The sequence below is a fragment of the Egretta garzetta genome, unplaced genomic scaffold, assembly GCF_000687185.1.
Source record: "Egretta garzetta isolate BGI_Z169 unplaced genomic scaffold, ASM68718v1 scaffold593, whole genome shotgun sequence".
Taxonomy (NCBI): Eukaryota; Metazoa; Chordata; class Aves; order Pelecaniformes; family Ardeidae; genus Egretta; species Egretta garzetta.
Window position 1 is genome coordinate 454,215 of NW_009259106.1, and position 27,710 is coordinate 481,924.

Consider the following 27,710-nt stretch of genomic DNA (forward strand, 5'->3'; position numbering starts at 1 on the left):
TTAAAAAGACTTGCATTCCAGCTTGGTTTATAGGCGGTCTGAAAAAAGCCTCAGACAATATTCTGCATCAAACACTTTTTGTGTTTCAGAAGTCTATTTATTTATCTGCCTTTTTTATTCTGTGATCTTCAGGGGTGTCATGCAGGGGATTTTGGTGGTGTTTTTTTCCTCCAGCAGTTGCAGTGATGACCAGATGTCATCAGAGTGAATGCCTGTGAGGAGCAAGCCCGCTAGATCATCTGCAATTGAGTTCACAACTGTAATGCCTTCTACATGTGGGAGACTGGAAAGAAAATTTACCTGTAATACTACGTAAAATACTTGATGGACCACATCCGACCTGCAGCATCTCAGGTGTGAACTTACCCAGCAATACAGAGCATAGAGCAGCATGTGAGGAAGAATGTTAAAGGGACTTTTGCCACTCATAGCATTATCCCTGGCCATGGAAACATAAAGCTCCTACTTCACATAACTTGACCACAGCTGCGCATCACCCTTTCTATCCTATTGAAGGGGAAAAATGAAGTTCTGATCTGCTAAAACAGTCTTGAAACAGTGGTGTCTTAACCACACAACAAATTCAATCTCGGTAACTAGCACCATCCAGCAACTAACCATACTCACTCCCCATACAACAGAATGTCTTCCATTCAGACTTTGTGGCAATGTTATCTCGGTCCCTCCATCTTGCATAATCCCTTGCATTTCTGAAACTAAATACAGAACACCACTTCTCTAATGAATGCATGATGTTAGTATGCTGTAAATCACTAAAAGGAAAGGAAAACAAACATAAACCATCCCCAGGTCTCTCTATATCCTCATAATAGACAGCTGAATTTACATCCAAGACAACGCTGTGGAAGTCAGCAGGATCCTCAACAGTATTTTTGTTTGCAACATCAGCACAGAATTGTTGTCATACATTACTCTGGACATTGGCAATTTATAATTGGGAGTGGTCCGTAACAGTGACTGCTGCTTAATGGTAAGTGCTTATTTCACCTTTTTCTGTCATAGAAAGAGCTACAGATGATCAAAACCAGAGCGAGATTTTGGATGAAGAAACAGTGAATAACTGAGAAAAGAAAATACTGTGATTCAAGATGTGTGTTGCTTATTTGAGGTTACTGCTATGACAGTACTATAGCAGAAAATTCAGAATATCAAAAGCACGAAAGGCAGAGTTGTTCATATATAGTCTATGAATACTAAGTCCTTTTATATCAGCAAGCTTCGTAACTGAAAATGACAGAGGACTTCTATACAGAAGTGATGTGACCCCTGACCAGCAACATGAGAATATTACTATTCAAGAACTTGCTGAATAAGGCAAGTCCAGAGTTAGTTCTAAACACATGCTTGAATACCTTTTGGCTTTCAGTACGTGCTTAGATTTAGGTTTGTATGTACAGATATTCTTCTCTATGAGGAGTTGGTATGATATATCAATTGTAACCAGATGTAGGTGAAGAAAGGAAAAAAATTAATTTCTTGGGAGGGAACACTATGAACAGTTGGAGTAAAAGTAGGATGTTTTCCCTGCAGATAAATGAAGAACCTATGGTAAATAAAGATTCAATGGTAAGAGAGAGATGTGATATAATATACCAGCATTAAGATAGCTATGGACTTTTATCAACCCTAAGAAGAATCGCAGGAGAAAGCCCATTAGCAGAAGCTCTTGCAGAGGCTATTGCATATGTAAAGCACAGCTTACAAGCATAAAGCAGTCTTCAGAAGGAGGAGCTTCAAAAGTTAAGCTGAAGTCTTTTACTACGTCATTTAATTCTGTATAAGTGCAGTAAAATATTATTCTAAATAAAGGCATTTAAAGATGGGGAAATACAAAATTGTAATACTTCAGCAATTATTCTAGCTACTGCTTAACCAAATCTGGGATTGTAACTCTGTAGGCTCTGTAAACAAGAGTCAGTAGTGGAAAACTCCCGTACAGAGTCAGTATGAATAAATACATTGAGGACTTCCCTATGTCCTGGGTATATGATGTCTCCCACATTCTTGTACAAGAGTCCATGTTTTATACCAATTCCTAGCGTCCCAGGGAGGACCTGCAGCATTGCCCTTCAGTTCCCAACCCAGACAACACCCAGTTAGAGTCAGCCTGGCAGAGGGGAAGTTTCTTCAATACAGTTACCCAGACACCCATGAAAGCAGCCCTGCACAGAAAACCAGGTCATATCTGCAAACAGATTTTCATGTAATCACTCCACCAGTTCTACATAGGACAATTACATTTACAAAATGCAGATAAAGACTTTCTAGGAAACACCATTCTCAGTGCAAAATTGGCTTATTTTGATACATGTTTATAAGAACATAAACCACAGGTGCTGTTGGCCCTACCAGTTGCACAAGGAAGCAGTGCAATAAAATCCACAGAAGACCATTACACTATTAGTCTACCACAGTAGACTTCCTGGCAGAGATCCTAATTAGTTCACTAATTATTCCCTAAATAGGGTGAATAGGCTCATATTTAAAATCAAAGTTACTTCATCTGTTTTGATATCATTTATGCATCTACTTTGTACAAATAATCTGAGTTCAATATCAAAATTAGGCAATAAGGAAAAGGTAGGAGATGAAATATAGATTTGACAAACACGAGGTAATACATAATAAGCAAAGTAATATGAACTACTGAGTCATACTGCTTGAATTTAAATATACTACAACAAACTCAGGAAAAACAAAAAACCCAAGGCTTCGGTGTAGACAACTGAGTTAGAAGAGTGTGAAATTCAATGTCAATGAAGACAGCAAAGACTGGAAGCATGCACAGTTAATGAAAACACCATAAGTATGAGGGCTTTTATATGCATTCAGATGGAGCATTATTCTGGTCAGTCTACCTGAGAATGAATTTTACAAGCAACAAAATCATTCAGAGATAAAGATAACATCCAAAACAAATTTGTGAAGCGGAAAACTATTCAATAGGAAATAATAAGGAAATGCTGCTCAGAAGAAGTCATCATTACACACGTCCATGGTGGGTAAGAATAGAAGAGAGCTGTACTGGGTCTGGCTGTGATGGAGCTCATTTTCTTCATAGGAGCCCATGTGGTGCTGTGTTTTGGATTTGTGACTAAAACAGCATTGGTAACACCAGTGTTAGGCTATTGCTGAGCAGTGCTTGCACAGCTCAAGGCTTTCTCAGTTCCTTACTTTGCCCCTGTCAGCAAGTAGGCTGGGTGTGGGCAAGAAGTCAGGAGGGGATACAGCTGGGACAGCCAGCTGAAATTGACAAAAGGGATATTTCATGCCATATAATATCACGTTCAACAATAAAACCTAGGGTTTTGTCTTCCAAAGTAGCCATTGCTCAGAAACTGGCTGCGCATCAGTCTGTGGGAGGTGGTGACTGCCTTTGCATCACTCGGGTTTTTTTCCCCAATATTTTTTTTTTTTTAAAAAAGAAAAAAATCAAAAAAATCCCACAAAACCAAAACATACAACCAAACAAAACAAACACACAAACACCACAAAAAAGCATATAGAAAACCCCACCAAACTTCTGGTGACATACATTTCTTCCTTCCACCTCTGTTATTGAGATCAAAGTATTCCTAAATATTCTGAAGAAAAATTTGACTTCAAATTTCTGAGATCACTTTTATTAGATAACCAGTTCTAGTTAGCATAGTGGTTTATCGCTAGGGACAAACTTTGCTGCACACAAAAACAAACAGTGGGAAAATACTGACAGCCTTAATTTAAAATATAACACATATGGACAGTTATATGTTTTATATAAAACACATATATACATACAATATACAAGTGTGTGTATACACACAAAACTTGTTTTGGAAGACTAGGATCTCAGCTGCTTTTTATATAATCTGGTCTATTGGTGTTACACTATTTAGTTCAACAGAAGTCATCATTTCCTATTAAACTTTAAAGGATACAGTAAATTTGAGTATTAGTCATTAGACAAAATTTAAAAGTCAAATCATTCTTAACAGTAGGGCAGCTAGAAGTCAGACAGTCTGCAAATGCTGCAAGTCTGAGCTAGGGAAAGTGTATCTTAAACTGAAAACTGCTATAAGGAATCGATTTGCTCAGACAGACATGGTGACAATACATTTGTTGTTGGCTTTTTAAAACATTGTTAGCCCAAAATATACCTTACTTGTGAACTTATGAAATGGTAGCGAGCATACTTTTACTCTGCAAAACAATAAATAATTTCTCTTTCTTGCCACTTGTTATCCTGTACCAGGTTATTAACATTACATTGTATTTACAAAGGTCAAAATCCCATAAGTCAGAAGCAGGTTTATGTCACCTTCCCTCTCCCTGTTTACACAAATTGATATATTCTGCTGCAGCATAGAATCCTTATGGGTCAGATCCAAAGTAAGTTTGGGGGGAAAAAAAATTGTATTCACTTCAAGAGACTTTGGAACAGACTACAATTTTGATTAGCAATTGGATATGCAAGTTTTAAGATGCACTTGATTTTTCTCTCAGCAGAACACTCACATGATTTTGGTCTGGTAAAACAGATTAAATAAACCACGAGAGTCACTGATAGACTATGTCTGTAACTTTGTTGATATATTAGAAGATATTTTGAGTAGCATTACCACGCAACCAGGAGCTGGGAAATATGTGTATGAATACACATGCAAGTGTCCATGGGCTGGGAGATATAAACATACACATACGTATATTTACACATGTGTGTATGGATGTATGACCATTGTAAAAAAAGTGTAATTTACCTCCCTATGTTTTTATTGTTGCATTTGCCCAGGTCAAAATTGCTAATGATAAAATCATCCTGAAGGAGTTGCCATAATTACTTTTCTTTACCTCTGCAATAGAGTTCTGCATTCCTTGATATTCACATATTGGGGCAGTCACCAATATGCTTACTCATTACTTTAAAAACATAGGCACATACACAAATCCAAAACTTTAGCAGAAAAAATGCTATCTAAATCTACTTTTCTTAGTTGTTCACAGCTTTGTCATTATCCAGAATAAAGTGTCCATACGAGTGTACATCTAATTTTTCCGAACCTTAAGGTTAACCCAACTACCTGGGCTTTGGCCTAAGCCATTTCTATTAAAACAGCACTGCAATCAGTCAAATCCAGACTACATTTGACTCACCATACTTAGAATTGCTGCCTGATTCCAGCTGAAAAAGAAAAAAAAAAAAAAAGACTACTTGTAAGTAATTTTTTAAGTCTATTCTATGCCTACATGCACCTGGATACTGTCATTAAGAACGCAAGGCCAGAATACACTGATGGTGTCAACAGTCGTCCCCTCCTTTGGGGGTTTGGGCATTTATTTCATCCAGTAGCAAAAAATCAGGAAAGTATTGCCTTAAGGACAACCTTAGGGATTTCAATGTTTTTAAGGAATCAATGTCAATTTTCCTTCAGCTTAGTGTCCTAAATTTGAGGCCCACGTTTCTTCTTCCTTACTGTTTATCAGTTTTATAAATAAATCACTACAACACTCAGGCTTTTCAACCTGATGAAGAATAGTTTCCTTATATTACCTTTCTCATATAGTATGTTATCAGATTCTGATTTACACTCTCCCATGATCTTACAATTTCTCGGTCATTTATCTTCAAGTCTATTTCTTATTAATTACTCCCTTGTGTAGCTTCATGAGCACTTCAGAGCTAAAGTTGCTGCTTTTCTAGATTTCCTACATCAGTCAATTTCCCATCAAATAGTTTACTCAGAATGATATCCCAAAATGTTGGCTGTACTTTCACATATGAAAAAAACCATGAATAGAAAAATACATTCAGTATTTTTTCAGTTTTTATTCCGTTTTCTGCATTGAAAATACAATTAGCTTTTATTAGGGCTGGTGGAAAACAGAAAGATTTGTCACTCAGGAAAAATATATTTTCTTCTTCCTTTTCAGTTTGCTTGGATACAGGAATTTAGCTCATAGGACTGATGTCACAGGGTGAGATGAATAAACAGATCTTGTTCAGTACCCATTACTACAGGCATAAATATACAATTTGTATTTAAAAATTCTCTTTCTGTGTGCTCCATTTTGCAAACAAATCATCAATGCGAAACAAACAAACAGAAAAATATATAGTGCCTCCAAACCATACAGGAATTCCTAGAATTTTAAATTTTCCATGGCAGTCTTCCTAGGAAATATTTTCTACAGAAGGAAACCCTAATTTAAGAATTTAATTTTGTCAGTCAACATTTTAAATTAACAGCAGGCAAGATGGCGAGAGGAGAGGTAGTCTATCTGCCAAGAGAACTGGTGCTAGAATAATTGTGCAACACCATAGGGTGCAATAGCAAAGGGAAACAAACTATCAAAGAAACTTAAGCTGAAATATCAGAACAAAGAAAAAGAGGAGGAGAGGGATAATTATTATCTATATTTTACAAACACAACAGATGTTTGTGGTAGCATACAGATATGTACATTGGTTCTTTTATCATTAAAGTCTCTAGTTCTTTTCAAAAGAAGAAGATAAAGTCACACTTTGTTTCATACCTCAATTACTGTACTAGGAAATGTAGCTAAGAACTCCTACAATTTGTTCCATTTTTTTGGTCAGGATTTTTTTTTTAATCTATTTATTTGTTTATTTGAACTAGTATCTCTTTGGATGTATTCAGGCAAATCGAATTTTAGAAGCTGAGAGAAACTCCTGCAAAAAGAAAAAAAAAAAAAACCACAAAACCCAAAAACCTCTTCCATTTGAGATCAGGGGTTATGTAATTCTATCTAATTCTGAACAGCACATTAAGATCAGAGATATGAAAAATTGTTATATTAAACACACCAGATACCATAATACATAGCTTTCCATGCACTATCTTATTTATCAATACTGTTTTGAAACACTCCATAAATGTTAGAGCATGTACTTTCAGATGTTCTCCAAGATAGATATGGGTCTATTATTGTACAGGTTAAGAAAACCAAGTTAGATATGGTTTACAGCAAGACTTTCTCATCAGAAATTTTGTGACAGAATGTGAAGAAGACTACTGAATTACAGCTGCTTAACTGTAAAACTATTCATCTGTCTTTTTTTGTTCTGAAGAGTCATTCTAAATACTGCATTTGACTATGCTTTTTTGTATGCCAGAATCTACTAAACAAATTCTATCAGGTTGCCTTAGATGAAAGAGATTGAGATGAAACAGCTTCTCACACACAATTTTGTCTCTTTGATTACATTTACAGGCCCTTCAGTCACTCCAAAAACCCCACCAGTCTTTTGCTACAGCTTTCAAGCTGCAACAATTTACATAAGTGAAATGTTAAATAGCTCATTATAAGTCCACTTCTGCACCATAGGAATTGATGGCAGTGTTGCCATAGACTTCAATGGGAGCTGGATTACAGTTCGAAACACATCACGTATACATTCATCGGAAAAATTTAAAATTCAGAGACTTTCAAAACTTCTTCAAATCAGTTTATACTGAACCAGCCTCGCTATAAATCAGGAAGAGATGGCAGGCCAGTTTTTGTAGAATACTACAAAAAGCTATTGAAACGCATTCTGCCATTTTCATCCAAATCTCTTGTTATGACTTATGTGACAAGCAATCATCAGGGAGTGAATAGCCATTTCCAACAAAGATAACATAATAGAACAAAAAGAGCAGGGGACAAACAACTTTCAAAGTTGTCATCCAAGACGGGCAAAATATTTATCTGCTAGAAAGTGATCCTACTATGAAGTAGCAACCAGAATGCACATAATTTAAGGTTCCAACTTATAAGAAATCTTGCGCGGGCAAAGTGCTTTGGTAATTTAGCATACAAGATAATAGTCCTGCATAGTTGAATAACATGTATTCCAAGCAGGTATGCATTTCATTCTCTCTTACATGAAACCAAAGAGCCAAAGTGTAGCCAGCCTCCCAGATCCTGTATTCTACAGACTGTTTCTGTTGTCCAGGCAACAAGAAACTGCTAATAAATCTCCCTGTGATAAAGAATTAAATAGTATTAATACTGAATATCCAAAAAAATATTCAGATATGAGATTACCTTCTATCTTAATTCACCTTCTATGACAAATATAAACATATTAATCTACCCACTCAGCATGGAGTCTCTCAGGCAGGGAGGGAAAATCCAAGGCTTTTCTGGGGGAAGGTTGCTAACCTCCCCACAAGTCTTGCTGACATCTGTTTTGAGATTCATTGCATTGAAAGCTCCTTTAAAAAGGTAGGAAAAAAAATATCGTACCAGTGAAATGGGAATATAGCTTTTCTCAGCATTCCTATAGGGTATGGAGCAGTGTGGACACGATACAAGGACGTGGTAATTCCTCAGCGACCCAGCTAAAGAGGAAAGTTAACAGCTCTCACCCATGAAAAAGTGGTCTGAACAGAAAGGAGAAAGGTACTCAGGAAATTCCCAGCAGAGAATTACATGAGCAAGGCTTAGAGATCTGACTTTTAACTCTTTTCCTAAAAATGCAGCAGTGAAGACACGGACATTATAAATGTGTGCATTTTTGCCATACGGAAAATTTTTGTTTTACGCTTCCTCCCCCTGTTGCTACAGATCTCTGTTGACAGAGGTATCCTGGTAGAAAAAGTTACCATTTTCTAGATGACTGTCTCTTACCCTTTATTACTGTAACTTCGTTGTCTTTTCTTCAAAACTACTTTTTGCACACACCATGGGGTATTTGGAAGGTCAGAAATTAGTATCTGGGGACTATATATTTCTTCCCTTTTTGATGGTTCACTTTTTTGCATCCAACAAGATTTTTTTACTTTTCTAGGTAAAACATTCAGGAGGGTAGTTTACTATGTTCAGCAGATTGTCTCCATTTAACACTCCCCTGGTGATAGCTCAAGCTCAGGTACCATATCATCTTCAAGGTACAATTCTTTCTAGATGACAAAAAGGAGCCACCTCAAAATAACATGCCTAGAGTGCCAAAAATTGCAGCCACACCTTAACATCAGTTTGAGGATTAGTACAATATTTTTAAGAAACTGCTGTCAGCTAACTGAGGTCTCAATACCTTCTTTTGCTCTAGTCAGGAATGCGCTCATTTAGAGGTCATTTGTTCAAACACACGTAATGGAGGGTTCTTTTAGTGATACATGACAGTGATTAAATGGTCACTTTAAATGTTGTCTTTCTTTTAAAGTGTGCAGCCTTAATGAATCAAACATCAGCTATTTCTTACAATTATATTTTTGTAAGCCTCATACTAATAATGTGGTGCTACACTTGCTGTACAGAGTAGATCTTATGTAGATCACATAAAATAGTATAGCACACTCACGTACATCATTGGCATCAGCAGCTATTGAATCGGCATCAAATCTTCATATAAACCTCTGAATCCAACATTGCAGTTGTACAGGAACAGTAACAAACGTTTGCAAATTACATTCAGAATATTTTCTCAGATAGCACTATACTCACCCATGTCACCTTGACTAGCTAAAAGGAATTAAGGTTGAACAATCATCTCTATAACTCCAGGTATTTTCTTTGTATTTAAGTATTATATTACTATATTGTTGAACTTTTTTTTTGTTCAACTGTGGTTTAGCCTAGCAAAAGACGTAGACTAAAAACAAAAGCACACTGTGCACTTAAAATCCTGATCAGTAGCCTGTAAAATACTTCATTTCCTCAATGAACTATGGCCAAGCAAGTTGGATTAACAGTACCTCCCCTGCATCAAAAGTGTGTAAGACCATGGGTAGTCAAGTTTTGGTTCTTGGTTTCCAGCTACAGTTTCCGTCCTGCTCATGACCTTGAGCTGTGATGTTGATAAGAACCATTCTTACAGCATTCAAGATACCAGAGCAGGAATAGATATTAATGTTTGGATGGAAAAAATAAATATTCAAAGATTATTTCAAAGGCAATCTGATTTCTGGGAAAATGACAAACCCCCCCAGGTTTCTTCACAATTAAGTTGATCATATTCTAAACATAGCAGAACTCCACTAAACTGCTATCTGTTTTGTTTCAAATTTATATTTAATTATTCAGGGTATCATTTTATATTATGCTATGTGCAAAACTTTCATGAACAAACCTTATTTTCAGGGGTTAGAGCCTGGAGGTGGAGGGGAATTAAACCCACACTTACAGCTGTCTGCACTTATGGGAAACAGAAGGGTTTACTTTATACAAGCAAGTATATTCTAGCTATTTTACACAAACATTTGGCCTCCAATATGTTCTTTTTTTCAGAACATTATTAAGCACACATTGCATTTCTCATCTGAGATCTAATCAGCTACTGTTCTCAGTGACAGAAAGGCTAATTCTTTCTCAGGCCAAAAGCAACTCATGGTTTCCAAAGCAAAAAATGCTATTTCCTCTCAGTCAAAATAGCCCTAGAACAACAATGCTTGTGATATTTCTTCTAAATACTAATTCAGATTATCTTCAGAATATACTACTTCATTTAGAGACAGTTCCCTAAAAAAAATTTAAAAAAAAATAATGAGTAGATTTGAAGTGCTGACATTTGTTTTTCAGCTCTTGCCTCATGTAGGGCTGAAAGCTAAGTTTACAGGTCAAGCAGCATTTGATTAGACTAGTTGTGGTTATTCTAGGATGTCAGTGAATGTAACAGCAGTAGTCGGGTGTAGGAATTATTATTCCCTTTCAATTTCATATCTTGAAAGTGATGGTGGGGTATTCTTTAGAATTATCTTTAAGAAAATAACTTAAAAAGCCATCAAATGAAAATATACGGGAAAACTGACTTTAGGCGTTCAATGGAAGATACTGCCATCCCCAACAGTAAGCTAATGTCAGATATAATTTATATTTCATTCACATGTTTAAAACTGAAATCTAAACCCTCAAATGCAACACTTTCTAGTAACAATATACAGTCATGCTTCATGTCCCTGTGAAGTTTCAGAATGTCAAGATATCACAATGCTCAGACCTTGGTGTAATCTGTTTTCACAAGACAATGTCATCGCCCTCTAGTGACTAGCCAGTATTTCAAGACTACAGGGTTTCATGCTGCAATAAGGCCAAGGGCCAAATCTAGACTTAGAGACATTAGAAGTTGATGAGCTAAGTGTGCAAAAGATCTTGTGTCACTGCTTTTAAGTCATTCTGTAAAGATTGTGTGTTTACATAGCACAAAAAAATACTTTTGAAAGTACAAACCAAATAAACAAGCAGTTTGTGCTTGTAAATGGAAGACTTGTAACAACTCTGGCCCCTCTACTTACAGATGCCTTCAAAAAAAGAGCATCAGGTCAATCCTCCTCTAAAACCAGTCATGGGGGTTAACCCATTCATTCTAGCATCTATTGAAGTCATCATGCTTCTATGCCTTTACCTCCCATCAACACAGGTTAAGTAATATGAAATGTTATCTTATAAGATACAGACTAAATCCAGGAATAACCCAATTTCTGCAACAATATTTGAATTTTTAAAGGTGTTACTGCAGGCAGCATAAGGCTCATCATAGCTCTAAAATTTGGACACTTGTGTTGAGTTTAAAAAACGCAGAAGAATGTCCTTATTTGATTTGAGGCAGAATAAAGTCCCGGGACAACCTATGGAGTTGATGACCATGAACTTTACTCTCCCAAGACTGGAAATCTTCCTTAATATCAGCCCAGGAGACAAAAAGATGCAAATGCAATTGTTTCCATTAGGTTTGTCAGAGCAGATTTGCATGAACTCACACTTCTCCTTGTTACTGCAAACTGTGAAAGTAGTCTCTGCAAGCACCCAGGGGTTTTCATATCACTGTCATTTTCCACCAGTGAACCTGGCTCTGCCCAGATGTGACAACCTGCATCACTGGGCCTCCTCCATTCTTCTTGCAGGCTAAATTACGTCCTTTCACCCCACTGCTGGTCTTTCATTGCTGTTGCTGTCTCTCATTCTCGGTCTTTATGTGAATGTGATCACGGCTACTTTGTGTAGGGTCTTGCCTTAATCAGTGTACAGCATGAACACAATAGATAAACAGATTCTAGAAGAACAAAACTCCTCCAGAAAAAGGCTCTATACCTCTATTGCATATACAACAGCTCTTCTACCTGCCAAGAAGTTGGTTTCTATATATGAGAAGGGCCTTAACTCCAGATACTTTTCATTATACCGTAAGTCTACCATCCTACATATGTAAGGAACCTATTCGTTACTTTAATATTGTGTCATCACCAAATATGAAACAGAAGCCTCTGTAACGTTCAGAAAAAGTAGGAAAAGCTTGCGAAAAACCAAAATGTGAACACTTCCCACAGTTTATTCTCAGCCCTGCTCAAGACAAGGAAACTGGCCTGAATTCCTTCAGAATTGGGGGAAACAGAAACTTTATGGACGTTTCCTCCATATCTGCCAGCATTTATATGAGCTTTTATAGTAAGCGAGCTGGAATCACTTCTTTAAAACAACAATTTAAGAGCTCAGACAAGAGCACGCTAAAAGCAAGCAGTGGTAGTAGTACAGTTTCAAGAGAAAGAATGTAACAAATGTACTTTCTTTCTTTCGCCCTGGAACTGTAAGGAAATGGCCAATGTTAGACTCCTCTGTGAGACACAGTGGTTTTGCTCTTTAAATACAACAGAATATTACAGTTTTCTTTTGATGTTTTCCAAAAAATCTGCTATATATTCAAAGGCTGAATTTGGAGATTTTTTTTTTGATGACAGAAATATTTGGAGATAAGCTTTAGACATTATTTTTAAGGCCTGTCAAATGATTTGGTTGCTCTTGTAAAAGAAATAAAATTCTTGTAAAAGAAACACACTATTTCCCCATCACTGGAGCACATACCCTGACAACAGTCCAGCTGCATGCCAGGATAAAATATGAAATATGAACACATACTTTAGTTTCCTACAGCAGAAAATCCAGACATGTGGAAAAGCAGCAAGTTTCTGTGCACCTCCCTGCAGTCCTCCCCCTCCAGGTTCATCAGGGAACGAGGACTGAGCATTAACTGTGCTGACTGTACCTATCCTTAAGTGTAGACACAGCCATTTTCCTCATACTGCCTAAAGCAAAGTGAGAGAAACCAACACTTTGGTACAAACTACGTTTAGCACAGTTCAAAACTGAATCAGCAACTGATGCAACAAAAGTTGATTAATGACTCGTACACATCACAGCTTTAAGTTTCTGCCTCAATTACTGGCAAAAGTTCCAAAATCAGTTAGAGTACAGAACAGACATTTTGGAAAACTACAGAATACATCTGGCCTTAAAATAGTGAATATGGTGTGCTTATATAGCTTCTGGTTTGAAGTCTTATTTTGAAATTAATTTAGTCCAACCAAGACTTCCAGTAAAGCAACTGACACAACATCTTATTTCTCACAGATGTTCAGTCAGCATACTTCACTGGAAGGATGAAAGTAAATTATTAAGTATTATACCTTCTAAACCAAATCCCTTTTGGGCAGTACACATGCCAATTCATAACAACAGACAAACATAAATGAACTTTAGGTTTACCTATTAGTGTGTGTATATGCATAGAGAGACATTTATAAAAAAGACTAAGTTAAGAGGCAAGTGTTAAGGCACTTTGATACATTCAAATGTCAGTTTACCACTTTCAAGGTTAAAGATTTTTCATGTGTCATTTTTAAACTATCTCCAAGGACCTGAGAATTTTACACAGCCTTGGTTGTATTTGAAGTATTCTATATATTAAAAGCTGCAGTTAATTCTAAAGTACACCAAAGCCAGAAGGACAAAACATTCAATTTAAGGTTCAGTTTGGATAATTATCAAATTTTCACAACAGCAAAACTCTAAGGCCAGTTAAGCTGTTAGAGTCATTTTAAGATTAAGCAAATTCACTAATTTACTCTGATGTCAATGGAAGCTGATTCAGGCACCTTGCTGTGGAAAAGATGAGGCATCAAACCCATGAAGTCAAAACAATTAATAAAAAAGTTTTGATCCCCCCACCAAATATGATAATCTTCTTTGACTATGCCTAACAGAGCATATGCCATTTAGTATATTGCTATAAATGGCAATGAACCATGTCTCTAGAGATTAATTTCTTCCAAAGTCCCCAAAATACACTCAAAGCTTGACAGATAAGATGATGACAATAATAAACTATTTATCAAATTGAAATGCAGTCACCTCTGGGGGTGAACTGCAATATTAATATTTTCTCCTGTGAATGAATCATTGTACTCCTTAGAGATTAGCATTATCTGATTGGAGCTGAGCTATAAAATAGCTTCAAGATTCCTTTCAACAGCTGGAAGAATTTCTCCTGATTTATGGTGGCATAGGTAAAAACAAAGGTATAAATGTTGCTTTGAGTCTGAGTGTCTGCACTGGAAATAATACAGATTTTCAGCATAGCATGATACAGCACTAAGAATGTAACTTGGTTTCTGGAAGACAAAGTCCTATCAGTCAATTACAATGCTAACACTGAGAAAGCTGCCAACCAATGTCATCATATCCCATGAAAGCTTTTTTTAACCTGGTTAGATGAACTTCTAAATTACATTGTCTCCTCTTGAAAAAGAGATGATGATCTCTTGCTGTAGAGACTCTAGCCAGGTTTTCCTCTGCTACCTTTTTTTTTTTTTTTTTTTAAATATTTATGCTATTCATGCCCATTGCACATAGTTTTTTACTTTCTTGTGAGGTTTAACAAAGTTCTGTAGGGAATTTGGAACAGAAGTTTTGTTGCTCAATTTCTTACTATTTAAAAAAAAAAAAATCTATTTCTTCTTAGAGTACTTCACAGTATAAAGCATTACTTCAAGCATACTACTTTATAAAAGAGAGATTTACCTCACCACACATGAGGCCTGATAGCCAAAGGTTTTTCACATGATATATAAGTAGTAAATCTTGATAATATTTTTCTTTGCAAAAAAAAAAAAACACCTTATCTTTTTGAAACACGATATTAGAGGATATATGTCATCCTCTGCTTATTTTAAGTACTCTAGTAAGAAATTGGAATGTTGATTACCCATGTTGTACTGTTAAAGAAATGTACAATTGGGAGAGCAATAAAGGGTTCATTAATTCCTGAAAATCCAAATCAACTGTTCCCTCTTAAACCAAGAAAACTAACATAACGAGTCACTGCTTCGTCTAAAGAATATTTCAGCTGGAAGAAATGTTTTTAACTATATTTGCATTCCTCGTGTTTAGAAACAGAAATTTCAAATAATCCAATAATATTTAAGTCTAGATTACTCTCTGTTATAAGACCTAAATGCAGTAGAACATCAAAGCCAGCAACATTTCACTGAAACATTTGTGCACTTTGCTCTTTGTAACTTATGACAACTCACCCCTACACTGACACTCAAACACAGGAGAACAAATTATGTGGAAGAGAACATCATCACTTTCTCCCAGTAGACATCTCTTGCCACATCTCTTTTGCCCCAAGAGTCTCATTAATAACTCAAGTTTTAAAATAATTCAAATACAATATTGAGAATTAGACAGACCTTTTTTAGTGCCTATTATCAGCTACAGTCTGTTGAAAAGCAAAATTACTAGCCTAATGCAATGAAGCGATTTAACAGATGTGCCTCCAAGGCGCAATCAGGGTTAGTGCTAGATGCGGTACAGAATGACTAAAATGACATGCTCCTTCCTGTAAAGGGCACAAGTCTTGACTTTGTTTTTCTCCACTAACAAAATTTTGCTATGAGTTACTAATAACCATATGCAATTAATTATGCAAAATATCAGTTTGTGTTTTGGGCCTAGCCAGAGCATATTTTAATGCTTTCTGCACATTGCAATTTTCCACAAACTTATACTTCAATACAAGCAAAAATACACTGCACATACTTAATATGCAGGGATGTGTCAGTAACAAGTGAAATAAAAAAATCCAACTCCTCTCCATCCTCAGATGTGTTACTCATTGTTTAAAACTAGGTAATTGCCAAGTTCAGGCCTAGATTTTATCTGGATCAGATTCATTTGATCTAAAAATAAAATCCTATTTCCTGAAAGCATTTCAACTGGTGCAGGCATTCCCTCAAGCCCATAAAATTAGAATAATATCAGCATCAGAGATATTAAAATATGAACATAGAAATAGAACATTGAAAGGATTCAGGTTGTCTGGGTTCAAGTTACAAATTCTACAAGTGTAATTCCAACTGCTTACTTCGCAGCAATATTACTGTAGTGGATATCCCTCCTTAGAAACAGTCAATGTTCCCACTAAAGCTGAATGAAAACTAAAGCTGTAATTTCTTACCACTTTGCAGCTCTGAAGGATGACAGAAGTGAAATACAGAGGCAATTATTTTAGTTTCTATTGGAATACCAGTTTTCTTTTATGTGCACTTTAAAAATCCCAGTCTGATATAGCCAGGAGAAGTTTCTCAACTCTTTTTACACTGCCAAGGCTAACCACACTTCTCAGTGATGGCTTTTTTTGTGTGCAATTGACACTGTTCACCTACTCTGCTGAAGAAGCTACCTCCTAAAGTCACAGGTTGCCTCTCCTCCATATAAGCTCTACATTTCCTATTTCACTCCCATTTTCTTCTTTCCCATTCTAACATTAGCAGTGACCCTAGAACAGGGAGGATGAGCTGTTTTCTGGTGAGACCACCTGCCTCAGACACTTTGGGTGTGGGTTCCTTTCCCCTCCACCAGCTTCCTGTTCGCTAGGGTGAATTCCATCCTATTTCTTCATCTGTAAAAGGGTAATACAGACGGGAAATGCTAGTAAGGGGACTGTAACATGTAGATTTACGATACTGGGAAGTGCTCAGAAAACCCAGCCAAATAAAACTTACCAGGGAGAAGTCAGCTATATCATAATAACCCTGCCTGAGGGACTCTATGATCCCAGCTCTTCTAGAAACAGTCTGCAGAGGTCCAGGTATCTACTGCAGTCTTCTCTCACAGTGTTTTCCAACTTTTATACTATGTAATTTGTACAGGTAATAGGTGCTAGGTGATAAAATGCCAGTTGTGTAGTATTGCAGCCTGGCAACAAGCTCAATTTTATGAAATAAGCAAACATCAAAGGCTTCCAACCTTTTAATCTTAAATCATTATTTGAACTAACAGCATTTGAACAAAGCAGAAGAATTGTTGGATTTGTGCTGATGAGAACAAAAAATTACAAACCCCACTCATACTGTAGCCCATTGGTGCTGTGATGATATATATATAACCACAACTGCCAAATATTTTTCCTGCTTTAGGCTTCTTCTGGCATACCACAATGCTAATAGCTACTCAAACCAGAAGGATTATACATGAAACAGTTTATGGCATTAATTTGATCCAAAAATAAAACCACCCGGTCAAAAAATATTGGGGGGGGGGTTGGGTTTTGGTTTTGTTTTTTTAATTGCAACACTATTTTTAGCAACCCAGGCTTTTGGAATTTGCTTTGCAGAGCAGCTGAATGGAGGCTAGATTTGAGAGCTATAGGACTAATCCTTCCCATCTCTTGCAAGGCAACAATAATTTTCAAGCAACAATATCTTCCCTTGATATAAAGAGGGAGGAGAGATACATAGGCTCTTTGCCATACAAGACAGAAAAAGCCAGCTCCAGAACTTAACACAATCTTTTCCGCACTTAGCTCCTCTTTCTCTGGGTAGGATGCTATTTTACCCCTTACTGTTAAGGAGCTGCACTTCACATGATGAAAAAAGCATCCTTGATAAAGATCATTCTCTGTATATTGTCTATAACTTCCTTTCTAAATTTTGCCACTATTTTAAATCTTACCACGCTTGGTAGGCAATGGTTCAGCGACGCATAGCCCAAGCAGAAATATAATTTGAGTTTCTGCTATGTCAATAGCTACTATGTCAAAAAAAGACCAATTTTCCTGCTCTATTTCCACACATTTTGCTGCTTTCCTTCATTTACTTCTCAGGTCACTCATTATCAGTTTTATCCAGTGTTCTTCTAAGGTCTCACCAGTTTCTTTTTTAGCTTCTCATTAGCTACTTTTTAAAACACAAGCAATAACCATTAGAAACCATCATCATCCCCATTGTCTTCTCCCTCCTCTTGTTAGTTATTCCCTTTTTAATAGCATCTTTAGAAGGTGATAAGTACTAGTTTAAGTGTAGATGTGTTTATACATAAGCAATGCAATTTCAAGGTGGGGAGGAGGAGAATGACTGGCAAATCACCAAGATTTTGCATAAATCAACCTGCCAGAAATACACACTTCTCCTCCTGAAGGAACTGCACTGAACCAAACATCAACTATGCACAAGCCAAACACAGAATCTATTTGTGCCTCCTCTGGAAAGGCATAAAAAGCTTTTAGCGCAAGCATTACAAGTAGAGGGAGTAAACCAGTGGAACACAGGATCTAGAGGCTGTTTTTCTGAACAAGGCCTCCTACCATTGCTTTTAGTGTCAAAGCCGATGAAATAGAAGAGCCAAGCAGGAGCAAAGTAGCACAAGCCTCCCTGCCCTGAATCGAGGTGAATGCTCACACTTTGCTTAGCAGGATGGAAGAGATAGAATAGGCACTGCCTTCTTCACTGCTTCTCCAGTTACTAGTGACCAGTCCAAAAAGCTGGGAATAGCTCCTCCAATACTCATTGTGTCATTTATTTAACAAGGTATTGCTGTGTTGCCTTGCAAGAGTTAACAAGTCAGCAGGGGGAGACAACAAAAAAACCTACTAGAGGGTTTGGATTTTTTTTAATGGAGTTATGATGTTTTCTTCAGCAATAGAAAGATAACATGGTCACATTAACATTAACTTTGTAAGCTCTTGGTTCAGCTGCTGTGAGATAGCCCTTCTTGTTTAACAGGGAGGAGGGCAAGGGTGGCAGCTCATTTACAACTTTGTATAGGGCTGTTGTATGTGCAAAAAGCTTCTGCTTTATGAACCTCTGTATATTCTTATCAGGTAACTTTAATTGTTGTTTTATTTTCCGTCCTCCCTTCTCTTTTTCACTTATGCCCTCTGCTCAGTGCCACACAAGACCTCCATCAATGCAGTTTCTGCAGTTCCACTCTGCTTCCCCCGTTCTCTTACTGCTGAATAGAATCATGCTGTTACCTTAATTCTGACTTTTTAATACACTAACTCATTGTCTTTTACCCTCCACCGCCTTCCTCCGTTTTATTTCAAGGCTACTGAGATTTAATTTCTGTTGATTTCCTGGTTTTGTTTGATCTGTGGAGTTTATCAGCCCCCATCCTCCCCCCTCCCCCCCCCAGTATTTCTGCAAACACGTTACAGATTGCCATCAACCTGTCCATCTTCTACCTAAACAATTTCTGACAATGCTAACATTATATATATTTTTACAGGCTTGTTATATGCCAGTGTCATTCCTTTGAAATGCTGACTAATGATTGCTTCTCCGTCAATTTCCACTCTTTTGGCTTAAGACAGCTGAACGTTTGCAGCAGGGAAAGTCTGAGTATTTTAAGCAAGTCTTCAGCAGTTCCCAATTTTGTCTCAGTAAGTATATTCATTATGCAAGAATTGCTGGCATTGTTTGGTTCTGATTTTTTTTTTTCTTTAATTTTGACAAGTTTATCCATTTAGGTTTCATTCAAAATTGTTCTAACCTGCTTCCACACCAGCTGCACTATGTTAACCCTTTTATTTTGGGGCAGTTGAAATCTAATTATATCCTGAAGGTATTGTTTCTATGCCTTCTACAGATCTTTTCCTGTTCTTGTGGCAGCACCAAAAGGCAAATAAACAGTGTGACTTTATTACACCAACACTTTACAGGCAAAATAGGAGACAATCCTGGCCATGCAAACTTACTCTCTGGATAGACAAGAGCACAAAGAAAAATATGGACTCTGCTTGAGAAACCAGTCATGCCCCACAAGTAATACATGACCTTTAGCACAGGGACATTTTTTACATGGGGTAGAAATTACCTGAAGGATGGAGAGGTGAAGAACAGCAAAGGAGATCAGCAGGATGAATGTGGATCAGCAGATTGGACCAAATGGTAAGCTTGGAAAGAAAGCTCAAGCAATTTTGCCCTGGCTCATAAGCAGGAGCAGATTAGAGTTTTATGAGAATCTTTTTCTTGTCATAGGCAATTTGCCACTGCTCGGTTGAAAGCACAGTGATAAACAACAACAGTTGTAGCTAGATATGATGTCTCCCTCCAGATCCCACTGAAAGCAGGGAGAATAAAGTATGAAAAATCAGATGTGGTTGCTCTGGCTTGGCATCCAGTATTGGCCTCTGTCAGAAGCAGAGTATCAGTGTAGCTGGATCTCTAGGGTTTACTTTCTAATTTCATAAAGAAAGTAGTTCAGAAGGCATATCTCCCCAATATCTCATGTTTTTCCTTCTTTTCCCCCTCCTTCCTAAAGCAGGAACAGCAAAGGCAGGGAGCCATGCTGCCTTTGAGATACATGAAAAAATAAATTTGACAAGAGAGCTTGTTTGAAAAGATAATCTGATCTAGAAAGAGGATTCTTCTGGAAGATCAGCTCCAGATAAAAGAATATGAAACCTTCTAGTAAAACACCAGTCTGACATCCAACAAATTAAGTAGGTTAAAAAGCAGTTTGTCATTGTCTTCTGGTGAGGATTTGCTTATTTCCTGCCACCACTGTCTTCATAGTGTGAAGTGAAACCACTGTGTGATATTTTGCCTCGAATATGTTGCTTTCTATCACTGATCTTTAAAATTATGTTCAGAAATGAAAGAAAATTTATTATATCCCTTACAGAAAGAGACTCTCCATTCAATGACTCTGAAATATTTTTGGAATCCAAGCTTACATCCTAGAGCTAACATTTACCGTATGTTAAATAAATAAGATCATACTAAGTTTAAGAATTTTGCATGTTCTTTGAAGCATTAAAGTTAGTGGAATATATCAGGAAGACTGAAATATATAACCAAAACCTTTACATTAAACTGGAAGTTTGTATTTTATATATGGTCTACATAGAGAAGAAGATTACATTGTTCACAACTACATCTGTGGAAAAAAAAAACCAACTAGAAATCAAGTGTTTTTAAAGACGACTAAAGCTCTTTTCTCAAAGTAATATCCTCTAGGTGTCCTTATAGAACTCATTCACAATATCCTTTTAGATACAGATATACCAATGTAAATATCTGGTGAATTACAAAAGCAGTCTAACAATACCCAGCACGCTGGAGGCAGAATGCCAGGTCTAGCAAATCACTCGTTTGACCCACTGTGACAAGGATCTTTCTCCCCTATACCTAAACAACTTCAAAGTTACATTCATCCTTCCTGACCTTTCTCATTCAAACCCATAAGCTAAATTTTTCTTTATGTTTTGATGACAAGTGTCGTTTCCCAAGTGCTCTTAAAAAAAAGTCTCCTGTAAGCAAAATTATTTTAACATGATTTAGAAAAATTTTCATAATATTTCCAGTTTGTAGAAAGAATATACCGCCTTGAATATCACCTTTAAAACTTTGCCTTTCTGGTGAGAAATATTATAATATTGAAGAAATTAGTTCAATCATTACAACAGCGTTTTTTCCTTAAAAAAAATAAAAATCAAGCAGTTACTCATTTTTCCTTTAAGCTCATCTGTCCAGCTTTAACATGGATATATTTCCTATCTACAGGACTTGTTCAAATTTTGAAAAAGTGTCAGCATTCTGGAAAAAAACACCACTAAAACATTATTATGGTCATGGAAGTTGTCAAATATAAATGTCCACTTAAAATTATCTTTTGAAGTTATATCAGCATTCATTTACAGTCAACTTATGGGAAACGGACATCTACCAGGAGTCTTTGGGAAAATATTGACTGTTTTTGCAATGGAACAGTTCTGAAGTGTTCAATTACTGTATGTTTTAACTTTTTCATAACTTTCAATAGAATAAGCATTTAGGAAGTAGGATTTCTGTTTTTCCTTACCTGAATCAACTGATTTATGATATAAGAGCTTCCTAGTCCTACTATATTTGAAGACATGATAGTCTTCATCATACATTACAGAAGCATAATTTGTTTCTTAGGACAACTCCAGAGGACTTACTCACTCAAGCAGAAACTCTTGATTTATCTTTTTTTTCCTAGTCTTTAGACTGCATACGCTCTCCCCTTATTGGTCAGAAAAGACTATAGCTGGATGTCTCAGACACAGGCTGCTCAGGCTTGAAAGTCATAACGTACTCATTTGCCCTTGAATACTTCAGGAAGTTCAGGACAAATGAGCATCCTTCACACTTGCTGGGTTTTCTTAGGGACCATATAAGAGCTAAAGCAAAGCAACATGAAGTGTTTTTTTAAAAAAAAATTAAAAATAAAAGAGTCTCACTTTTATTGCAGAGATCAATGAAAAAATAAAAATAAAACAAAAAGCTACCCGAGAAGGCCTGCCAACGTTTCATCATTCAGATTTCTTTAGGTTTCTACACAAAGTCCTTTTCTTGTCTACTGTTTTCTCCTTGTATTTTCTCTCACTTCTAAAATTACTGATAAAAAAATCCTCACTTTGTTCATGCCAAATCTTGGCCCCATGGGTGAAAGCAAATGTTATTTACAAAGACATATTGCAGCAGACAGAATATGATCTGTTCAATTCACCATTAGTATTAATGCTGTATCACCTACCGAGTTACATCACAGTATCATTTGTAGTAAATGGTTTTAAGAAACAGTAATATTGCTATAAAACTATCAAAAGTAGCATCTGTGTCCCTTTTCCTCACCTGTTAAATAAACTATAGATTGTTATTCAAGCTACTAAAAAATCATAAGCATTAAAGAAATGCTAAGTGTCATGAAGCATTATGCTGTAGAAATAGTTTCTACTTCCTGAATTTTAGCCAAAGCAATCTACCATTCAGTTGTCCATCAGATAAGTCACATGCCAGAAAATCCCTACACTGCTTTCATCTCTTATCCCCAGCTAGATGTTCCAGAATGACCCTTTCAACTTTGAAAGAAAGATCAGACTACAGCTTTTGTACCTAGACAGGTTCATTGGAAGATTAATGCAAGATCTGTGCATCCAACACCATCATTACCCTAATGATTGCCCTAATGGTGAGCAAGATTTTAGGTCAGATGGCCAGTCTGCCCTCGGGGTTCCTTTCCTCTGTGTTCCTTCTAGATGCCATGCAGTCCAGTCTCACAAAATTTTCTGCACTTGTCAATAAGTGCATTTCAAAGAGGGGCATGTTTCCATTTTAAACACCCTCTTGTGTTGTCTAAGCACAGACATCTGTCTAAGGGTGATACTCTATACCATGTTCTAAATAATCACTCCTTTGTGCGGGCGGAAAAAAAAAAAAAAAAAAAAAAGGGTTCTTGAAACGTTTTTCAAGGTGTACTACCAGGGAAACTGTCCACACTCTGTTTCAAATTACTTCCACACGCTGACACAAACTCCAGAAATATAGGCTTTCAGGTAGAGCAAGCACAATGGAGACCATACAAATAAGCTACTTGATGGCAAATGCTTAAAAATCCATCCTACTTTAATGCTGGCCATAAGTAGGGAACTACTAATTGTGTGTATCAAGAGCTCCTGGCATACTGTGAAGGAAGTGCTTAGGAGCAGTTCAGGATGCCCTTGCCTGTGTAGAAGTCTCCAGCAGCACATAGAGTGAGTGGAAGAATTTGAACAGTCCAGACACCCTGCTGCAGGTTCAAAATCTATTCTCCTCTCACTAATCACATCTAAAGAGCTGTTAGGAGTCCACTAGTGCCTGCCATAAATCAAAACTAGAAACAATATCTGAACTCCTCTGACATCCAGTTGACCTGGAAACACTCAAGCCCACTGTTGGGATCCACTCACAGCCAACAATTAACTGTTCTCCAGTACCAGGTGAATTGGCATTTGTAACTTGTTTAGGATCACTGACAACTGGGCATTTCTTTGGGTTCATGCTTACTTGATACAAGTAGCCCATGACCATGCTACCAATCGCCTCCTCTGTCTGTGCGCGCCTAGAGATGACTGAAGGAAAGCCACACATCACAGATGCATCCCACAGGTCTCTTTCCAAGGGAGCTCTCACTCAGCTGATTGCAAGGCTCCCTCTTTCACTCTGCCCCTGAGACTAGAGCAGAGGCTGAAATACTTCCTAGTTGGTTTGCACTTAAATGCTGTTTACTCCCAGATTCTGGTCTTTTTACTTACATTCAACTTTGTTGATTTCATCTCCATGCACAACACCTTGGAGTTTAATTAAGATCAATAGTAAAGGATATAGCATGTTGCAGTTATTTTACAGAAGGCAAGTTGAAAAAGTTTGAGAAAAATCCATAGAAATTAAAAAGCAGCTTGTTTCTTGTTTCGGTTGTCTTGTTTTGACAGACCCTCCAGCATTTTTAGGTTTAATTTCTCTTTCAAGCTAGAGGCATAAAGCAAAGTGCCAAAGAAAAACATTTTGTCCAGCCTCAGCTAGTCATTTTGAGGTAATTACAGTGCTGAATGTTCAGCCTGAAGTTTTCCAGATAATTAGAGGTTTAGGTTAGCTGCCTTTCTTTAGTAAGTATTTCAAATCCAACTCATCTCTGTTAAAATAGCCCCCAAAACCACATAGTGAATGACATACCCTGGGTTGGAGTAAACAGATTTTGTCATATAGCCTAGTAGTCCTATAGATTTCCTAGAAACCTAGGTAAATAAACTAGTTATTCTGGGTTAGAGGATGCCAATTATCACTCCCGATGAAAAAGCATGGCATTAAAGTATTTCTGAGACCACAGAAATCAGTTATTCTATTTATTTATTTTAAAATATGACACCAGCACCAGAGAGGCAGTCAATTAGTCTTATCAGGTGCTTCTACACTAGCAACTGGCATGGTGCACAGAAGACAGCCAAGGGTAATCTTGTGATGTGTTAGTCCTAGGTTCCACCACATCACTGTTAAACAGCAGTCAGGTTTGCATCACGTGCTAGTCTTAGGTTGCAGATACTAGCACACAGAGAGGGCAGGCACTAAAGAACCTGGCACCCACTTCCACGTAGGGTGCCCTGAATGGTATCCTGAGGCACAATTTCAGACTTGGTTTCAAACAGAGCACCCCGCTTGAGTGCGTGCTGCATGAATCCAGGTACAAACACCAGGCAACTTTGCTCCTAAAAAGCACCAAATCATTCAAGTATGCACTCATTGCGCTTGCTAGCAAGGGAACATTTAAAACTTTTCCAGAGTGAAATCAATGACACAAGCAAGAACTTCAACTTCTCGTCTCCATCCTGATGCTTCCATTTACCATGACCTGCCTATAGCAAGGATCCTATGCATATTTTATGCATGCAGATATAAATAAGTTCCACATACTCAAACTTTAGCAAGGTATCAAAGCAGAGCAACAGGAAGAATATACACAGATGAGAGCAGAACTGAGAATCACTTTTTTTTTGTTTCATACAAATCCATTCATTCAGCCAGAGTCCTTTGCTCAATCAAAATGAAGTACTCATTAGGTATTGAGTTCTTGCAAATAAATACTTTAAATAACACTGAAACATTTTCAATTACAAACATTTTGTGTGTTTCAAAAAACAATGACAAATTATTTCAAATATTTCCATTATTTGGGACTTAAGAGAAAGTAATCCAGCTAAACAGACACTTGCAGACTGCTTCAGATTGCTTAAATGGACTCCCCCCCCCACCCCACTTTAAAACATCTGCTAAAACGTCACCTAAGACTAAATGAGAATAATGTCAAAAAGTGCATGGCTCTCATACACTAACTATATATATTCCCTTAAACAGACAGAATCAAGTCAGCAATTTTAGAAATCCAGTTACATATTGTAAATAAATACCTTTTTAATCTCTATCCCGAACACCAAGACAACCAAAAAAAAATTCTTAACGGTTAACAATGGTAAAATCTACACTTTAGCCATGGATTAACTCTGGAGTGCTATTTATCACTTTCATATAGCACTTAGAGGGAGGAATATAGCTTAAAGGATTAAGTTTTGCACTTTGTCACAATACCGAACTCACTATCAAAGTATTACCACTGTGACCAGTAGAGGAGGCTAAAAAAAGGCAGCAGTGAAGCATCTACCTAGTTCTAAGTCTCTTTTTATCAAATTAAGAGCCCAGTGCTGCACCACTGATTTAATGAATACTTTCATCTCTTACGTTAATGGCATGTTTTCAACTCTCTGAAGAAACAATAGTATATTATGGATTCACAATCAAGAAATGCATTGTGACTGCAAATTGTATTTCATATATCCCTCTGTATACAATTAAGAATTAAATTTGTTGCATTGTATTTGAGCTACAAGCAACCCTCTGAGGGTTTTTAAATGAGCTTTAATGATCGCTCCACATGAAGATTTTGAATACTAACATTATCAATAAAAACAGCTCTATAAAATATGCTGGCTACACAGATCTGTTTCTTATATTATAATATTATTGGTATCATTTTGAAGAGCTACATCATCCTATGGGCCGAGGTGGGTAGGATAGTATCCATTATAAAAAGCAAGCTATATTGAAAACAAAATTGTAAGGCTCATTAGTATTTTCTGCTGATGTACCACTAAGACTGGAGTCCAGCAGCCCTTTCCTTGTTTACTTTGTCTTAAGAACATTCATCCCCAGAGATGCATATCAAATACCACTGAACATCCAAGTAGCATTTTCATAGGCGTCTAGTCTGCCCATGCTCAAGGAAAACTATTCCCTTTCCACCTACTGGCATATCCCCAACAAGAATTGCTCCCTATAGCAGTAACACCCTGTACTGCTTAGGCATTAGCCTTCAATAACAGTGATCCCCTTCTCAAAAAAACCCAACAACCTCAAAACACAAATAAAAACTCAAACCCTTTTCACAATGGCTCTACCACCACCAGCTATTTGAATACTCTTGATTATTCACCATGCTAGTTTTTATAACATTGTAAAGAGTAGACTGAAAGCAATACAAACACAATGATTTATTTTAGGTGAAAGCCTGGGAAAACAAAAATAGATGCACATTGGAATAGTTAATTTAATTCACTTTAATTCATTTAATTGGTATTTATACCAATTTACCTCTAACCTTAGTCCCACCCCACTTCTCCAAAAGGCAGCCAACATGGTCCTGGGCAGAACTGCCACCCAGAGGGCCCCAGGCAGGCTGGGGTAGTGGGCCACCGGGAACCTTATGTAGTACAAAAAGGGCAAATGCAAGGCCCTGCACCTGGGAAGGAGTAGTAAAACAAGCTGGGCACCATCAGGCTGGGGAGTAGCACTGTGGAGAAGCCCCTGGGGCTGCCAAGCTTCCCAAACCTCCTGGGCATACCCAGGCAGTGGGGTTTACTGACCACCTTTGGCTTCCCCCATCATCCCAACCTCCACTCACACACCCTCCTCAGGCTTCGGGGCTCATCAGCCCAGGCATCCCAGCCTCAGCAAAGGCAGCTGTGCACACACCTCCTGCTGCACCAGCCCTTCCTCAGAGTGAGGTTCTGCAGCCACCCCAGCCTCTGAGGGCCTAACGGCTGTCCTCCCCACATTACGGACATCCTTGTGTTCTCTAACTCTGTTGAAGACCATAATCAGATTCCTGAATGAAATTAATGCTCGGGAGAGGACCACCAGAGGCCTCTCTATAAGCCCAGTTTCATTCTCAAAATAGGGTTTATTTTCATGTTTTCAACCTCTTCCTACATCATGGTGCAAGACAACGTGGCACGCATACAGTTTAATAATTTTGAGTGCTGAAGTTGACTTAAGCTCCCTACAACTTCATGATCAACTTTAACATACTTCTTCCTC